Source organism: Sturnus vulgaris, chromosome 2 (assembly GCF_052056855.1).
Source record: "Sturnus vulgaris isolate bStuVul1 chromosome 2, bStuVul1.hap1, whole genome shotgun sequence".
Classification (NCBI taxonomy): domain Eukaryota; kingdom Metazoa; phylum Chordata; class Aves; order Passeriformes; family Sturnidae; genus Sturnus; species Sturnus vulgaris.
This window is the reverse complement of record NC_142244.1, coordinates 33,010,057-33,028,926: the sequence shown is the minus strand read 5'-3', so window position 1 is coordinate 33,028,926 and position 18,870 is coordinate 33,010,057. Positions and strand designations below refer to the sequence as shown.

The 18,870-nt window shown below is 39.7% G+C and overlaps 1 protein-coding gene across 2 annotated transcripts in view; it reads left to right on the top strand.

The window, feature by feature from the left end:
* Nucleotides 1-18,870, top strand: part of TSPAN9 (tetraspanin 9) — a 168,270-nt gene that overhangs the window by 7,935 nt on the left and 141,465 nt on the right. For both annotated transcript variants that reach the window (XM_014891532.2, XM_014891531.2), the window contains exon 2: nucleotides 1,853-1,896. The gene's annotated coding sequence lies outside the window, so the exon portion shown is untranslated. The remainder of the gene's footprint in view (nucleotides 1-1,852; nucleotides 1,897-18,870) is intronic.

Below are 18,870 nucleotides of genomic sequence, written 5' to 3'. Positions count from 1 at the left end.
TCTGCATTTTCTTCTTCTAGGTTTGTTAGCCCTCATGTTACAGGACTTCTGCTTTGGAAGGCAGGCTTGGCTCCTTACTTTGTTCTGCTGTGAACTGTGGATTGAACAGGTTGTCTGGCTGCTGAGTACAGTTCCCTACTCTTGTAGAAAACATAGTGGAAGATGCAAGTTTCTGAAGGATGTGCAGAATGGCTGTTCCTTGCATCATAATTTTTGCAATAGTCTTGTACCTACCCAAGCCATGTAGTGAATCTGTGGGGGGCATGGACTGAGCTCTTCAGTTGCATCTGCCCATGAGTTTTCATCTCACCAGTTCTGGTCTGTCAGATGAGTCTTGTTTCTTTGAGTTTATTATGAATGTTTACCGTGGCCAACAACAAGACCTCTTCAACACATTTCTTGCAGGCATTTCATCTTCCTTTCTTAGTTTTACTGTGTAGAGCTTTTGTCAGCCAGTCAGTGTACCTCTGACATGGGACTGCTACCTGTTTTACAGGATTACATGACTTGAAGTGCTCCTCTCAGACTATTTATGTCTTTGCTACAGGTTGTGGTGTGTGGCTTACATCAGTGGTAAAGTTAGTTCATCTATAAGTTAGCTGACAGCATATTGTGTGTGACAGCAGTTTGACTAACTAGACTACATCTACACACTGGAACTGTGGGAATCTTGGCTAATGTAATTCCTGATATTTTAAAAAATTTATTTATTTATTTATTATGGCTTAGCTATCCTTGACTTCAGTATGAGTACTTCAGTGGATGAAACTGTTGTCACCTGTGTCACTGGGATCCTAGTTAGGTTGGGTGGATCGTGCAAGTGCTTGCCATGGTGCATGACATCAGTGATGAGTTCATATAGTATTTAGTTCACTTTAAGGAAGGTGTATAGAAGTGATGTGTATGATCTGTTGAAGTGTCCATGTGCTGAAGTAGGTGAGTAAACAGATGGTGTGAAATCAACAGCAATGTTTCATTGTCTTACTTGATACAGTGAAGAAGGCAAAGGGAAAACATTAATTTAAAAATCAACAACAATGGAATGATGAAAGCATGCCCATCGACCAATTTTGGTGAATAATCACAATTTAAAAAAAATAATTAGTCTGTACTTCTTTTTTTGTTTGCAGCTGCAATAATAAAGCCCAGCAATACTGCTGATGGACTTTTAAACAGTGAAGGTGGCTGTTCCATGTCTTTCCTCCATGTGGTTGAAGGAAATCCTAGTCTCACTTTGCTATGTGTAGCACCCTTCTAACGTTGGGTTGGTGCTGTTACAGGCTTGAAAACTCCAGTATGGAGAAGGTGGGGTGCTTTCTGTTGCATGGTTTTGTGTGGTTTTGACTTCAGCAGTTGTCCTAGAAGCAAAGGACTCTGTTGTACTAGAAACAAAAGTGACACCAGTCAGAAAGTAAGGCTACTGGAGGAGAGTTCATCAGGAAGGGTCTTGCATAATTTCTAGTTTGGCTGCTGTAAGCAGGTCATCAGGAGTCATGGTGATAATGGGGGACCTAAATGCCAAGGGATAGAGCCACTGGAGTTTTCTGACTAGTATTTCTGATTTAATAGACACACAGCTTTTGCTTTTCCCTGTGATCTCTGTTTTCCCTTTAGTTTCTGTAAATCTGTTTTAGTTGTATTAACTTGACTCCAGATCAAATCAGTATATTATGCCCTGGAGTATATTACTCCTTTTGTTCAGAAGCAGGTAGAATTTGATATACCTTTTCCTGTTTGTTTTTTTAAATCTCCCTAAATCTCTCCTTTCTTTCCTCCTAAGCTAATTATGTTTGTGGTGGGAAGTGGGTACAAAAGACAAAAAAATTTATTTTGTTGCTCTTCTTCTTTTCAGGTTTGGTCTGTGACTTTTTCCTTGGTGTACCTCCAGTTACCTCAGTAAGTAAGATCTCTGTGAAGGATTCTTGGAGTCATTAAGCCTTATCTTTAATACTGCTCACACTGACATTAAGGGAAGACAAGTTGGTCCTACACTGAGCCCTTACAAAACCTTTTTGTAATCTGTTATTTTCTTGCTGCAAATGCTGAGAGAGTCCAGAGTAACATGATTGTTTTGGGGATTTTCTCTAAGTGCTGCTATAAGTACTGAAGGAAATATAACAGAGGAAGATGATAATCCTCTTCATTATATGCAAATATTCCTCTTCCTCTGTTTTCTTACCTGTCTATGACATTTCTAGGGAAAAGAAGCAGGGAAGAATGAAACAAGGTTCCTACTGAGAGTACTTTTGTTAGTCCATATAAGTTTTATCCTTTTGTGCAAGGGTTGTTCTATAAACAGGCTTAGAAAAATAGATGCATCTTGGACGAACTCAGGGCTACCCCAGGGTTAGGTGTCTTAGTACAGCTGCAGGCCCATTGCTTTGTATTTTTACATTCCCTGTGTTCTTCAGTGATTTGCCCTGGAGCGAGTGGAAGATGTGGCACTGCTTACCTTTCATTAAGTTTCTGACACAACAGAAGAAGCAACTTCTGCTCCTTTAGGGAAAGCAAGGTGATTCACCTTTCTGCTGAATGCCGTGTGTTCTGCCAAAGGCTGCAAGGAGTGCAGTTTGATAAATCCAAGCAGTGAGAGCAACAGAGAGCTAATAGTCCACTCTTGTACTTGGCTTGCCAAGAACTGTTTCATATTTCTGTGCTGCTGTGTAAAACTTGTCATGACAGCTGCAGGCAAAGAACATCTACTGTTGTACATTTTGGGATGAGTGATGAGAAATTGAGGTCTGTGAAGGGAAAGAAGGTCTTTGCAACTGGGAAAAGCTGAGAACGTGTTAGGTGAGGCTAGGAAAAAGGAATGCTGGAGCTTTCCTTTACTCTTGTCTAAGTCATCATTAGAGATGATGCTGCTACAAAGATGCATTGACTTAGGGATACTGTTTATTTAAGAGACAACTAGGAAATATCCTGAGAGGGTTTTCAATGTCAAGGAAATAGTTCTGTTGTCTAACTGCTGTGGAAAATTTCACTTCTAGGACTTGTGTGTTTTCAAGAGAAAAATCAATAATAGAAGGCACACAATTAGCTTAAAATCTGTACATTTGATATTGGACATGGTTATGGTTTAACCCCAGCCAGCAGCCAAGACCCACACAGCTGCTTGCTTACTCCCCCATCAATGGGACTGGGGAGAGAACTGGAAGGGTAAAAGCTGGAAAACTGATGGGTGAAGCCACAAGCAAAGCAAGGAATTAAATCACTGCTTCCCATGAACAGGCAGGTGTTCTGCCATCTCCAGGAGAGCAGGGCTCATCACATGTAATGGTGACTTGGGAAGACAAAAGCCATCTCTGCAATCTCTTCCCTTTCTCCTTCCTTCAGTTGTTACGCTGAGCATGATGTTACATGATATGAAATATCCCTTTGGTCAGTTGAGGTCAGCTGTCCCAGTTGTATCTCTTCCCAATTTCCCATGTACTTCCAATTTCCTCACCGTGGCAATAAAAGAAGCAGAAAAGGCCTTGGCTCTGTGTAAGCCCCGCTCACCACCACCAAAATCATCTCTATATTATCAGCCCTCTGTTCAGCACAAATCCAAAACACAGCCCCATACCAGCCACTGTGAAGAAAACTAACCCCAAAACCAGCACAGATGTGCATAGCTTCCTGATATTTCTGTTGCAAGACAAAGAATGAAAAGATAGGTGGGGGATGTCAGGCATTGACACAGGTAACATCTGTATTTGTAGTAGATGAGACACAATGTTAGTATGTATGATAAAGAACCTATGAAATTTCATGCTGTAGAATTTAAGATTGTTATAAAGAGTTTTGGCTTGGTCATAAAATGTCTCTCTGTAAGGCTGCTGTGTATTTACATCTTGCAGTGATTTTTCTGATTATCTTTTGCATGTGTGCCAAGCTCTGAATCACATAGAATGGTGGTTTGTTGATTACTATGTCCTAGGAGAGCTGGTTGATGGAGTACACTAGGGAAAAAATAGTTGGGGAAGATTGAAATGGTTGTTATTTGTTCCAGGAGTTTTCTTTATGTTCATTCTTGTGCCACTTGAAATGATTGCTGTGTTGTGAGCTCTTTCATCTTGTTTCCACACCTTTAAAATTTGATACTTTAGAAATTAATGTAACATCATCTATAATGTTTAAGCTGCCTCCTGTTATGAAAGTGAGAATTCCCACGGCAACTTTAGCTCTGCCCCCAGAAGAGAAAGCAAATCAAATGAGTGTCTTAAATTACACCATTGTGTAGCACTGGGCACCAGGATGTGCAGTTTGGCAAATATTTACATTTCAGATCTGGTCCAAGTCCATGGCAGTAAAGAAATACCATGTGTTAATTATGCTAAATGATCATATTACACTGGTAAATAGGAGTAGGCTTGATTCCCAGAATGCTGATCTGTGATTCACATCATCACAGAGTACAAAAGAATCCACATCCCTTAGCGAGGGAAGATAAATAGGATATTTCAAACATTTTTCTTGCATGCATGGTAATATGCAATTTTCTCCCTTTCCATTATGTTTCTGAAATCTGTTGCACAGCAAATTGAAAAAATAGTATCCCATCTCTAATAGAGGTTTAGAAATTACCCCACTTTCTTTACCTTGCTTGTCAGTATTAGCTACTGGATTTCAGATACCCTTTTGTATTAATTCAAGGATTTTCCTTTCAAAGTGGTCCATTAACGCAAAGAAGATAGGACTTGAACATGCTGAGCAGAATGGGAGATGTGCTTTTTGCTTTCTATGAAACGTACTCATGAATATTAAAAAGCTTGCCCGACTTGAATTTCTAGAATCTGAGCAACAAATTGTTAAAATAAAGTGATTGAATGCCTTGCTGATGTGTGGTATTGAAGTTGAGTGAAATGCTGCTACTCATCACTCAAAATTAAATACAGTGTATTACAAAAGCTATTGTAGGAAACTGCTCAGTAGAGAACTCAGACCCAGACTGAATAGTGAAGACAATCTCCAGCTATATTTTAAAACCAGCACATACTGTCGAGATTTTTAAATGTCTGGAAAACACTGTTGTGTAATGAAATCCAAAAGAATGTGTGAGATGCTTTGTGATGGTTTGTTTTTGGCAGGCAGCCGTTCTAGATAAGATGGACATTCTAACATATAGGATGTATTGAATAATGGGTTTTAAATGTTTAAGGTGCTGTTGTATGGGAGCGAGTTTTCCCTGTGCCCTACCCATGTGGTGGACTGTGAGGCCTTCTAGGGTGACCCTGGATACCTCATTGGGACAGGGCTGTTCTTCGTTTGTGTGGTTTATTTTGGACTGTGAGCAGGGTCATTGCTCTCAAATTCTTCATACTGTGCCCAGCAGAGTGAGGCACAGAGGGGAGGACCTAGGACCTACTGAACAAATCCAGGCTGTAAAATTTGATCCAAAATGAGATCAGGCAAGCAAGGCAAGAAAGAGAACTATGAGAAGAGGTTTTGTTAACTTATCTTGGCTGTCTTACAGTCATAGAAATAACTTGATGACCCTGTCGTGCCAAAGGCACATATTTGTAAAATGTGTGAAATGTGCTCAGATATTCCTCAGTCGGGCCAACACGTTGTTCATGTCTGATCTGAATGACTGCTTGGCATCAGTCTCTGTTCTTTGTCATAAGAAGAGCTTGTCCAATTAAGTGGATAATGTTCTTCAGGAATGTTATTATAAGTTTTGCTAAGGTAGCCTGAGGAAAAAAAAGTTGCTGTGGGCAGTGGCCTTGGGATTGGCATTTGGCCAGGTCAGGGTAATTTCGTTTTCAGAATCTCTGTTTTAAACTGGCTTCTGAGACCTTGAGGCAAAATTGTAGATGATCCTGTCCTGTAAATTACTAAGTAATATGATACAGCTAAACTTTAATGTGCCATAAAGTTAAATCTCCATGTATGAGAGCACCCCACTGGCAAAAGATAAATTAGTTATGGGGAAAGGAAAATTATTTGTCCCAGAGATACTGTTGAGTTAATCGCTGGTTCTTCTCAGGTTGCCTGAACCTGGAATATTTGTCCCCATCATTAATTAACATGTTTTATTATTACTTCTGCTCCTTTGGAATATCAGATTTGTGGCATTTTCCCATGGGTGGATTTTTATTTTTTTTAATATGGAGAAAGATTTTCACTTGAGTATTTAGTCACATATATAACCAAATCTCCTTATGAATGATAGCATGAGGCTGTCTCTTACTTGTTTGTCATGTGAGAGAAGGCATGGAAGAATGTGTTGGAGCAGTTTTCTGCTCTTACTCGGCCTGTTGTCCCCATTGCCTGTCACCAGGCTCGCACAGAGCTGCCTTCCACAGAGCAGTTCTTGGACATGGCAGCCCCTGAAAGAAACTGTGGGGTCCATCTCTCTGGGCTGAGCTGGTTCGTGGAACCAGTTTTGTTACATACAGCATATTGTCTGCTTCTCTGTGATGGAATAAAAAAGCCTCATTTTAAATAGCGATATTACATGTTCCTCTGGTAGCCTATTGGACAGCTGTGAACTAAACTAAATTTCTTAAAGCAGTAGTTTTCATTTTTACTATTATCAGACCTTAAGCATTTTCTAGAGAGTCTCTGTATACTCAATTCAAATCCACTTTGATTTCTGATTTATTGACTGCTTTATTTAAATTGTTGACCCACCTATTCATTTCTGCTCGGTGTATATCACTCTCATGCAGCTGAGCTTTAGAGATGCTGTGAATGATTAGGAGTGTTTGTCTTATGGAACCAAGAAACTGATCTTACTAGCATACCAAAGCTTGGAATGCCAGTGAATTCTGTCTTGCTCTTTCTTATTTTTTGCATAAAGTTATTGCTCTTGTAATCCCTGAACAGTTTCTTTCAGTGTAGGAGAGAAATCTGTGGCTTCATGTGGGCATAGGTGGGAATTTCAGGAACTGCATTACTTTCCTTGTTAGTAGCCCTGGAATCCACCCCATCATTTACAAAGGGATGCAGCTGTCACTCAGCAGAAGCATTTGTAATATCACAGAGGTTAGAGATGCCAGTGAGGAAAAAAATGTTACACTTTTCAGCCAGGCCTCTGCAGAGCCAATATCAAATTTCTCCGTACTAATGTGTTTCTTGGCACTTTGGTTCAGTTGCTGTGGATTTTCCAGCAGCTGAGTGCCCCTCAGGCAGGTAGGTTTCCCCCTAGCAGAGGCACAGAAGTGTATTCCTAATACACTTGGTACTTCTTTTGCAGTGTATCATTATCGATTGTAGAAGTCATTGCCAGGGTTTTTTCCAAGCTCATTTTCCAAGCCAAGTTCAGTGTTTTTGAAAAAAAGCTGGGGATCCATGCAGGTATCAACAAGAGCTGTTAATCCTATTTTTTTTCCTTTTTGTCAGGCTAATTAATCGCTCTCCTGCTTTGTGTTCCTGCCATGGCAGTACTGGGAGGCTGTCAGCTCGTGCTTAGCCCTGTGCTCTTCCTGACTAAACTGTGCTATGCAGCTGCTTTAGCTTTGCCATCCTGCCAGTTCCTTCTCTGCCTGCCTCTGTATTGCCCTCAGGCTGACATGGAGATTAATTGACCTAGTATTCTAGGATGTTTCCTCTTTTAAAGTCCTCTCTCCAGCAACGTTTAAGAAGGAAAAAAGGGGGAATTTGGAAACAAATAGTCGGCTAGCTAGGATTTGGAGTGCAACATCTGAGGACAGCTAACACAAAGCAGTATTATTAATGGGAAAACTATGGCATAAATGCACTATTGCTATACAGAGCCCGAGACGAGAGAGATGGAAAGCTTATTGTATTTCCTCAGTTTGCCCTGAGCAGTGGGTTTCAGAGGCTCATGCACAGATCTCCTGAAGTAACTCATCAGGAAACTTCTTTTTCTAAATGGTCTGCATCAAGCAAATTCCAGAACCTTACCTGATTCAATTATTTGATTGAATTGAGAGTTGATAAAACCTATTTGGGGCTTGATAAGGTATTCGATAAAAAAGACAGGCAATAAAGTCAGATGGAAATGGAAAGACAGACGAACTGTCAAGAGCCTGGACCAGGAGGAGATGAAGCTGCAAACATTTTGAAGTGGCCTATTTGATGCTGTGCAAGACGGGTAAAATTTGAGCCCAGGATTGCTGGCATTTGTGCCATCTTCGTGTGTTTATTTTTGCCTTGTGTTCCAGGGGAGCACACTAGGTCAGGCTTGACTGTACATTGCTAGCAGTGCTGAGTGTGGCGGGAGATGCTGTGGGCATGGAGAGCGAGCCATGCATGACTAAGAACAGACATGGAATTCAGTGACTGTGACTGTGAGCAGAACAGATAACACAGATTTGTGTGGAGCAGTTGCAAAAGCACAGATTTTCTTACAGAAAAATTATTAGAAAAATTTGTTTGAATTTTGGAAGAAAATAAGCTTAAAGCACAGTCAGGCTTTGCAAAGAACTCTGTCCCTGAAATGAACATTCACACACAGAGTTTTGACACTGTAGTTATTTTTGATTGTTCTCAGCCTAAACAAGCTGAAAGGTGATGGATTTGTCACATAAAACTGCTGAAAATAGGTATGTTAATACCAATTACTCAGCAGAACTTGTATCATGATGAACATGTTTTTGTCAAAATAATTTTTGTAATCTTTTGAAAGCATTCATGCAATTTAAGGTGAAAGCAGAAAACTAGGTAGTTTTAGATGTCATGGTTTGATTTTAAAATGTGTTTTCTTTTTTAACAGCATATTTTAAAAAACATAATGTCTACAATTAGTTTATCTCGTCTCTAAGGATTTATTCTTAGCCTAAATAGTGTTTATGTGTCTAATTTAAGTGTTGTATGCTTCTCTGACAGCATTGCCTGCTTGTTTCTTACATGCTTCGTGCATATGAAAAAGAATATAGAAACAGTCAGGAAGAAGTTAGTGAAGGCTGCATGTTGTGTCGTGTATGTTCTGTTCACTGTGTCAGGAAAATCCACAAATGCCAGGGGTTTATATCGAAAAAGGAATCAGAGGAATCCTTCAGCTTTATTTGAATAAAGGGAGAGAGTCCCCTGGGGCACACAGGGTTTTCTCTCTCGAGGTTTCAGAAGTCACAGCCTCCTTTTATCCTAAACTCCCAGCTCATGTTGCCCTCTTCCCATTGCTGAGGCACTGGCAAGGTACAGCATTCCCGAACCGCCTGCCACATATTCCCCCCTTGAAGCTACTGTTTTATCCCAAAGCTCTGAAGTTCAGGCTGTGCAGACCCTTGGCTGTTTCAGGAGCCACAAACCTGCTGCCCAGAGTCAGTAGAGACATGAAGAGCCATTTCGAAGACACCCATACCTTCACCCATCAGATTGTTTGTAAAGACTTTAGCTTTCCTCTCAACTGTTTTGATGTTAAAATTTTTAATGGTTGCTATGCAATTTCAGCTTACAGCCTTGTGAACAGTGTTGCTTGCCGTAGGCATCTTTAAGCCTGTTTGTTTTTCTCTTGTGGCTTGTGATTTTAAGTTCTCTTCACCTACTGATCTGCCAAGAGCTGATTTTTGTCTGGGAGCCTCACACAGGAAGTGTCAAGTGTGCTCTTTGGCCAGGCACACGTTGGTGCTGCTTGGGTCATTCCAGAGACATGCAAGATGGGAAAATTCCAGGAGTGAACTGGAAATTACTAATTTGCGGTTTTGTGTAAGTAAATCGGCATGATATTAAAACTGGTATTCTTCCTTGTGAGTTTTTATTATAACCTTGGTACATAATTTAAAGAAAAAAAAAGGAGAGAGAGAATCTCTGGAAAGCCAGTGAGTATGTATAAGACTACTAATTTTTACCTTTTGCATTTACTGACATTTGTATATATCTGGCTTTCAAAGCTGACAGCTGAAATAAAAATGTTGTCTCGGGGACAACATTGACCTTTGTTAAGATTTTTTTCTTGTCACAATTGTTTAGTGCTTTAGTCTTCAGTCTGCTTGGTTGATTTCTTTTGGTTTTTTGTTGGTTTTTTTTTTTATGTAGGGGTGGCTGTTTGGTTTGGGTTTTGTTTTGTTTTTTTTGTCATTTGTTTTTGCTTTAAAGTTGCTCACAGTGCACCTTTTATTTATTGGTGTGATACAGTACACAGTGAAGACTGAAGCTGGCAAGGAGCTGGTGCCATGGAATGTGCTTTTTTACTGTTTCCTGCTTTTGTATTTTCATGCGAGTGCTTCCTTTGATAGTTGCCCAGAACAATACATAGCCTAAACTCTAATTCTTTTATTTTAACAATTGTTACTTGTTCAGGAACAGTGCTTTACAGTTGGTTAGTACCAGTCATCCACAACTGGTGGATGAGGATGCAGTTGAGGGAATCCAGCCAAGCACAGACAAATTCTTGTTTGTTATGGCATCCTGAGCTACCCAACTTGAAATATATTAAATTAGGCTGATGAACCTTTGAATGAGAAGATGTAGCAGAATGTGGAAAGAAATAAAGTAGTTTGGACATGGAATTTTTTTCTTTTTTAAGGGAGGGTGTGTAAAGACAAAAAGCCTACTCTTCAGCACTCGTATAGGATAAAATACTGTAGTGACTTTGTCCAGTCTTTGTTCTCTGCACACAGTTTAAATGAAGTGCAGATCTGTTTGTGTACCCTTGTTTCAAAATAACATCTGCTAATTCACCTTAAGCTCTTCTATTTACATTATCATAATTCCATGAATACCTAAATGGAACAAATATATGAAGTACTTAAAATTGAAAATATACAGTATTATAATGCATGCTATCCTATCTTTTAATTTAGTAGTCTCCCAAGATGCTTAAAAGAAAGAAAGAGAGGTTCTCTGAAATGCAAAGATGGTAAAACCAAGAAAATTGTGTAGTTCTTTTCATATATCATATCCTTATTATAAATTGTAGAAGTCATCATCAGGGCTGATGGTGGGGCTGTGAGTTTAGTGCATTTAAAACAGTTTGGGGTTACAGTTAAGTAGTGAATACCATGTATAATGCACAAGAATTCCTAATTGGCATAGGATATTAAAATTTGGTTTCAGCTCTTAAGTCTATTTTCCACCTATTAAGTTCAATTAGGGATTTTCAAGTGTGAAACATTTTTCTTTTTACCGATGGCTGTGAGGTTCAAGGCAGCACATGATTAAATCTTTTCTTCAGTGCAGCACCCTCAGACTGTGTGTCATGGTGCATCTGCTCTGATCTGACCACGGTGCCCGCGAACAGGAAATTTGTGGGCACCCGTGAACTTCTGGCACTGTAGGAGCACAGCTCATGATTGCATCACCATGTCATGGGAAGGTGGTCACATCTGATCAGAGGCATGCTTATTAGTCAGCAAAAACTGAGGCATTTCCTCCTGTTTCAGTACCTTGTGTGGTGAAACCAGAGTGTATTTTATGGGAGTGTCAGGAAAGAGACAGAACAGAAACAGGCTGCAGGCCCCTGGGGAATTTTTCTGCCCACAGCTGTGGGACAGTTAACAAAGATGATGGGAAATTGGGTTAGATGAGTTGTTTTGTGAAAGTGGATGGATGCCAGACTAGATGCTGTATTAACTCAGAGATTCCCAAAGGATGGCACATGTGCTCGTTATGGTATCTGAGTATGCCCATGCTGCAGAATTGTATTACCGTGCTGAGAATGTGTGTACAGCAGCAGCACTGCCAGAAAAGTATGTAGCTGACCAAAGTGATTTTGAAACTTCTGTGCTTGATGAGCTCTGGTCAACTTTAGAAACCTTGACATTCCTATAAAATATTTATAAACATCATTCTGTGTTTTAAAACTGTATTTGTCTTTGTCTTCCTAAAGATCTAACCGGGCTTCAGAAATCCAGTGTGCTTACTGTGATGTAATGCCTTCTGCTGATACTGGTGTGAACAGTGTTGAATTTTTTGACAGATTTCACAAAACTGCTGAACAAAAGTAGCTGTGTAATGTGGGTGACTGTATCTGTATGTGTAACTGAGAGTCATGGGAGCAACTTGAAGCCAAGTATTACATCAGACTCTGCATTCCAGGCAGTGATTTGGTTTGGCCCTGCTGGATTACTGCTGCTCTCAGAGTTTGTGTCAGCAAGTTTACTCATGATTGACATGCATTTTTAGCCCAGATTAATGGTATTAAGTTTAGGCCCCATCATTGACTACTGTGATCAGATACTTGACACTACTCTACAACTGGCAGCCTTCATGCCAGTGGTGGGTCTTGTGGAGCAGACATGGTAAGGACAATGGTACTACAGATGTGATACACAGGCCAGGGGTCACCATCTGTGTCATGGAAACTTTCCAAGGGCTTGCTTCCAGCCTGATTAAAAGCCTGTGTCTATATGACCATGTGCATCTTGGTACCCTTACCAATATGTTTGTACTGAGAGAGGCATATGGTGGGAGTGGGGACACTGTTTTAAATTTTCTTGAAACAAATGCTGCTAACTAAGCAGATAAGTTGTGAGTGGAGCAGCTCAAACATTCCTCAATGCTACAAACATATGCCAGCACTCCTTGTGCATTGTATGGTGCAGGAAGCTCTGGGATGACAGATGTTAAAGACATTTCAAATATCATTTTATAAAGCTACATTTATAAATTCAGTAGCTTCAGAGTAGTGAGCACCCAACAATAAACAAACAAATAAATAAATATTGGAGCTTGTGATGTTACTGTCAGAAAGGACATTGAATCTATGATACCCCAAACTCCTGTGTGCTTAGCAGACTCATTCAGGTTGGAAGGGACCTCTAGGGGCCATCTAGTCCAGCTCCTACTCAAAGCAGGATCAGTGCTGACTTCAGACTAGGTTGCTTGGATGTTGTCCAGATGGTTCTTGAATATCTACATGGATGTAGATTCCACAGTCTCTCAGATACCTGTTTCAGTGCTTCAGAACAGTGATTTTTTTAATGTCATGTGACAACTTCAGTTGTCTCTTGTTCTCCTACCACATACTTCCATAAAAAGCCTGACTTGTGTTCTTGGTAACCCTCTCTTGAGAATTGAAAGTCTGCTGTTGTGTTCCTTCAAAGCTGTCATAAGTGAAGCAAGCCCGTTTTTATCAGCCCTTCCTCACAGGCCCAGAGCTCTAATTCTCTGAGAAACTTGGTGAACTTTGGCAAGACTTGCTCTGGTTTCTCATGGAATACTTTGGGTTGGAAGGGACCTTTTAAAGGCCATCTAATCCAGCACCATGCAATGAACAGGGACATCTTCAACCAGACCAGGTTGCTCAGAACCCCATCCAACCTGGCTTGAATGTTTCCAGGGATGGGGCGTCAATCACTTCTCTGGGCAACCTGTGCCAGTGTTTCATCACCCTCATTATAAAAAACTTATTTTATCTAACCTAAGTTGTTTCTCCTTCAGTTTGAAACCTTCCCTCTTTGTTCTATCGGTGCATGCCCTTGTAAAATGTCCCTCTCCGGCTTTCAGGCCCCCTTTAGGTACTGGAATGTGCTGTAAGGTCTCCCTGGAGCCTTTTCCAGGCAGAGCAGCCCCCAACTTTCAGCACATCTTCATGAGAGAGGTACTCCAGCCCTCTGATCACCTTCACATGACTCCTCTGGCCTCACTCCAACAGTTCCACAGCCTTGATCAACACTTTCTTTTACTGGAGACTCAGAACTGGTTTTAGTTCAGTGTTGAGTAAAGGCAAACAATCATTTCTGTTGTCTACTGTGTATTGTCTTGTGGATACAGTACAGTGAGCTTTTAGCCTCCATTGCAATTCTGAGTCCCGTTTAGCCCAGTCTCCACTGGTCCCCACAAATGCTTTTCAGCAGAGCAGAGGTCCTTTCCTGGCAGCCTGATTCTCTGGCCTGTCTGGGTTCCTCAAAATGGTAGCTCTGCCCTGGAGCTTATTGTTTGCATGCCCTAGTTTGCTGTCATCTGCAAGCCTGATGAGAGTGGACTGTGTCACCCTCTCCAGGTCACTGATAAAGGTGTTAAACAGGACAAGCCTCCAGACAGATCCAGGCAATACTCTCCTCATTGCTGGCCCCCAGGAATTGATTATGACACTTCAGCCACTGTTCTTCAAGCCCAACCTTCCAAGCAGTTTTTCACCTGTCTAGGTGCCCACCAATCCTCACTGTTAAAAGGCTTGCTGAAGTAAATCACATCCACTGCTCTGCCATTGTCCACAAATCCATTGGTCAGGCGTTGTCACTGGCTAACTCGTGTTGACTGGTCCCATTCATCCATATCATGTGCACGTGCACAGGAATGTGTTCCAAGAATACCTGGTTCATGCTCCAGTTCATGCTGAGCCTCTGGAAAACAGCTCTGTCTGGTTGATGACAAGCTGACCATGAGCCAGTAGTACACACAACTTAATATTTAGCTTATTAGAACATTTCTTCTTCTTCTATCAGTACCTAATATTTTTAGGAGTTTCACTTTTTGTCATATAAACTCTGTTTTGTTATTGGTGCTCAAGATTTTATTGAATTTGCTGGTAAAGCAAAACTCCAGAGAAGGTTTCCCTCTGAGCTTTCCTTTTTCTGCATGCTAATTAAACTCAAGTTAAAATTTATATGTGGAGCCTGAGGAAGAAAAGGAGAATTTTCCAGCCATGCTTATTTATAAACAGTTTGTTTTAAGTAGAGTGAATTATAAAAGCCAGTATTTTTTAAATTTTAATATTTGCTTATCTTAAAACTCGGGTTATGGAAATCGATGATTGATTCTTTTCTCTTTTAAAATTCTAATTCCGTTTTTATAGCGTCAAGTAGAACTTTTCCTTAGGCTGAAATATAGGGTTGAAGCTGAGTAAAGGATCTCCCATAATTTTATGTAGTTAGTTGCTGTAGGGCAGAAGTGTACATTACAGGAAAGGTTTTAATACCTTAATTTTAAATTGGTTAAAAATAAAGCATAATAACTAAGTTCTTAACTCAGGCATCTTTTCAGCCTCGTTCTTGGCTTACCAGTGCATTAATTTTAACACTAGAGGGCGGCTGAAACATTTCAGTTCTTTCAGAAAACCACCTTTAGGAGAACAGCTTTCATTCTTCCTTACCCGAAGAAAGGAGTTTTGTTAGCTGCCTATTATGTGGTGTTTATTTAGCAATTAATTTGCTTTAATTCTTTCAGGTTTTTTTAAACTTTAAAATCTAGCTTCTAACTTTCTAGCTTTCTTTGTGCCTCCATAGCTGTATCATGCAATTAAACTGATCAGCAGTTGAAGAGGGAGAATAGTTTCACATTTTAGTAGCTGTGAAGACATACTGCTTGTGCCTCCTGTGTGATGGGTATTTTGAACACCTTGTTTCAGAAACAGAGAGATGCCAGAGATGGCAAAGTTAAAGATCTCTTAAATTTTCTCAAGAAAGTAGAAGTTTGTCATATAGCACTTAAAATTTATTTCATCGTTTTTGTTGGTATGTAATTTTAAATTCATTTCCAAAACACTTGAGTTGATCTTTTTCTTATTCTCTGCTTTGCTTCAAGGACATCTTTCTTTTTTTGTAGTAGAGCTTCAAAATGGTTACTTCTGTCCCTCCAGATATTATTCTATCCTCTCAGCAATCAGGAAACAATCCAATATGAAGACTTTAGAAATGAAAGGTCAAACCAATTAAAATTTACTATTTTCACAGCTCATGTGAAAATTGCCAAAGAAGTTCTTCACTTAAACCTGAAATTGGAAACATAACTTATTTTTATTTTAAAAGTATGGTGAAACATGTAAGTTGTTTTAAGGGTGTACTGTCAGAGATGGGATATTAATCTGTTCTGGCTCTAAAGTAAGAATATATTCTGTCTTGTGAGTTGGTTGCTTTTGTATCTTTTTGAGTTTAATTTCCTCTCTTTCTGTTTTGAATCCATTACACTTACTGCAAGTGTTGAACAATATTTTTCAGCAGCCAAGTGATCTAATGTTTATTTGCACTAAAACTTTGAATAGTGTCTGGAACAGTAATAAAATAGTATCATTAAGCTTTTGAGAAAGGAACTCTGTCTCTTAAGAGTTTAATCTCTTACACTTAGGAGTGCTAGAGATTAAAGCTGATTTTTCTGACTTGGGATCAGATATTTTTTCCATATTTATAGGTGATGTGGTCTGAAAATTAACTTGTGCCTCTCTTAAGGAAATTTTGCACCTTTGCAACTTTTCAGTGATTATAAGGACATAGTGTTTCTTCTTTCAAGCTAAGCTTCTGGAACTGTGCAGTTACAAGGAAATCTTGTCTGTTTTTGTCAAAAGCTTTTCTTTCGTTTCAGAGGTGGAGAAAAGAATTACAATACTAAAGCAGTAGGCTCAAGCAATAAGGTTTTTTAAAATATATAATTTATTATTTTGAAGAAAAAAAAAAAAGATTTATTTCAGACAGTGGACTTTATGGTTTGGTTTGGGATGCTGACTCTGATGCCAGATTATGGATTGCACTTCTCCATGGCTTGAGGAGAAAAAGGCCTGAGCTGAGAACAGAACAGCTTTCTCTCTTTTTGTTGTGATATCCTGAAAGTGCTGCGGGTTTTGTGACTTTGCTTGGTCTCTGCCATGATTTCTTTCTTAGATTGCAGAATGTATCTGTTATCTCTGACACTTCTTTGGCAATTTTGGACATAACACAAACATTCTCACCAGCCTGTACTGAGTGATAGGGCAGATTTTGAAAATGATTAATGCTTGCTTAGTTTTTTCATATGGAGTTCTGCAAAGTGCAGGGCTGCTTGGCTTTTGGACAGTGCCAGACAATTGCTGTAGCAAAAGCTGGATTTCCATAGAAGGGATTAAAAAAAATGCAGTAGTAAGAAATTTTTCTTTCTGTTCTTGGTTCTGGATTACAAGAAGGAACCAAACTTAGCATTTTTATTTTATCCCTAGCTGCCAGTCCTGCAAATTGAGAGATTATAAGTAGGCTTCACTTATAAATGAAAACTGAAGAGAATTTGCCAAGGGCCATATTTTCTTCCTATGAGGCTTAGTTGTGGGGCTGTCTGTGGTTATGCCCCAATCTTTCACTATGCAATCTCCTTGTTTGGAGGTGTGGAGAAATTAAGCCAGCTGTAAATTGTTTTGATGATTTACAGTCAAGGGTAAATGTCTGCTCCCTCTCTCTGAACCGCATTGCCTTCACAGGACAAAAAGGAGCAATAAACCTTCGTTGGGTATTTTTATCATTATATTTAATAGATGAAACTGTGGCTGCATGTTAGGAAATAGACCTGGTGGAAAGACACTGCTCTTGTGATGACATTTGAGAGCAGATTCTGTTTGAGCTTGACTGCTTAATAGGCCATCCTTCTTTGGATGTGGCTCTCGTAAAAGAAATTGCTTTGTAGTAGGCACTCTATATTTTAATATTAAGGTTTCATATTTAAAGGTCCTGGTAGATAACTAAGCTTTGCTTTGGTATTTCCCCTTTCTGCTTTCCTATTTTAGATATGAGTGATTGGAAGACTAGTCTTTTTCAGTAGCTTACTTCATTTTAAGCCTGGTTATGCAATGTCTTGGCAGCAGTTATTTTATGCTCTCAGGAGAAAATTTCTTACAGAAGTTTAGATTTTGCTAGTCCATTATAGCTTCCTCTAGCGTGTGAGAATTTAAGGGAAACAGTCCTTTTACAAAAATATAAAGCTTTGATGTTTTTGACATAAAATTATGGTACCATTTTATTACCATTTACCTCTCCTGCACCATCAGCTTTTATTTTGATCTTGTCTGAGCTGTGCTGATCAGCACACTGCAGAGTGAAACAAATCAAGGTGGTGATAAAATCACGTGGTAGGACATAAGTCTTGTTCTCTTCCATCTCGAATCTCTTCTCTGTGCTGTGTGAGGAAGGTGTTGGATATCTTCCTGTTCTCCACTGCAATCTGTGTGGGTGGCTTGAGGACAGTGGAGCATTTTTTCCTCTTCTATGCAGTGTGGTGTTGCTGTGTATGAGGAAGTCACAGGAGGAAAATAGAAGAACTTTCCTGCATAATTCCACTGCCTCTGGAAGATCAGTAGAGAAATACTCTCCCAGTGGAAGAGCTGCAGCAGCCAGTAGGTGCTGCTTATTTTCTTGTGCTTCTTTCAGTATGAAATTAGTTGGGCTGCTCTCTGCAGTAGCATCACTGCATTGGTTTGACTGGTGGTCTGAATTCTCTGTCTGCAACTTAAATTCTCCTTGTAAGTTAGTTAAGTTTGTGAGGCACTAATGTAATGGTCTCTTCCACCCTGAGGGTGGAAAGCTCCTGAGAACAAACACGCAACCATTAGCAATAACAAAAGCCTCTTCTGTCTTGCTCCAGTTTCTCTTTAGTTTTCTGATGGAGAAGCATCTGGTACTGTCTGTCCCTTTATAGACCATAAGTCCTGATACATTGCCAAGTGGCATAATATTATGTTTCATTTTTATAGAGGATTTTGCAGGGCAGAGGGAACAGTGGACAAAAAGTTTATTTGTTGCACGATAAGGCCATTCTTTAAGAATGAGGCAAAACTACAAGTGTTTTATTTTTGGTCAGATTTGACTTGTGATTAGTTACAGCTTCCCACAACCAATGCTGTCATAGCAGTTTTTATTCTGGGTCATAAACAATGATTGTAAACCATGTGAAAATAAAAACAACCAGAAAAACAAACAAACAAAAAAACCAAACCAAAAAAACCCCAACAAAACAAAACAACCAACCAACCAAACAAACAAACAAAAACAACAAAAGAAGCACCCTAAGAAGGAATGTGTTTGCAAGAAGATTTATTTCTGACATGAGTCATATAGTTCATGAACTTGTCACAGATGAGCTCATCATAATCATAAGGGAAATCTTTAGCAGAAATGCTGGTATCTAAGTCACTCAGATATTACCTGCTTCTCAGTGACATAGAGTGCTGTGGATCAGCACATGTGCACTATGCAACTGTGCTCCTAAAGTAGTTCTATAGCTTCTTCCTTCTGTTTGAAGCTAAACCTGCTTGAAATGTATTTATTCAGTTGCTTAAAGTCTGACTCGATGTCTTCTTAGTTG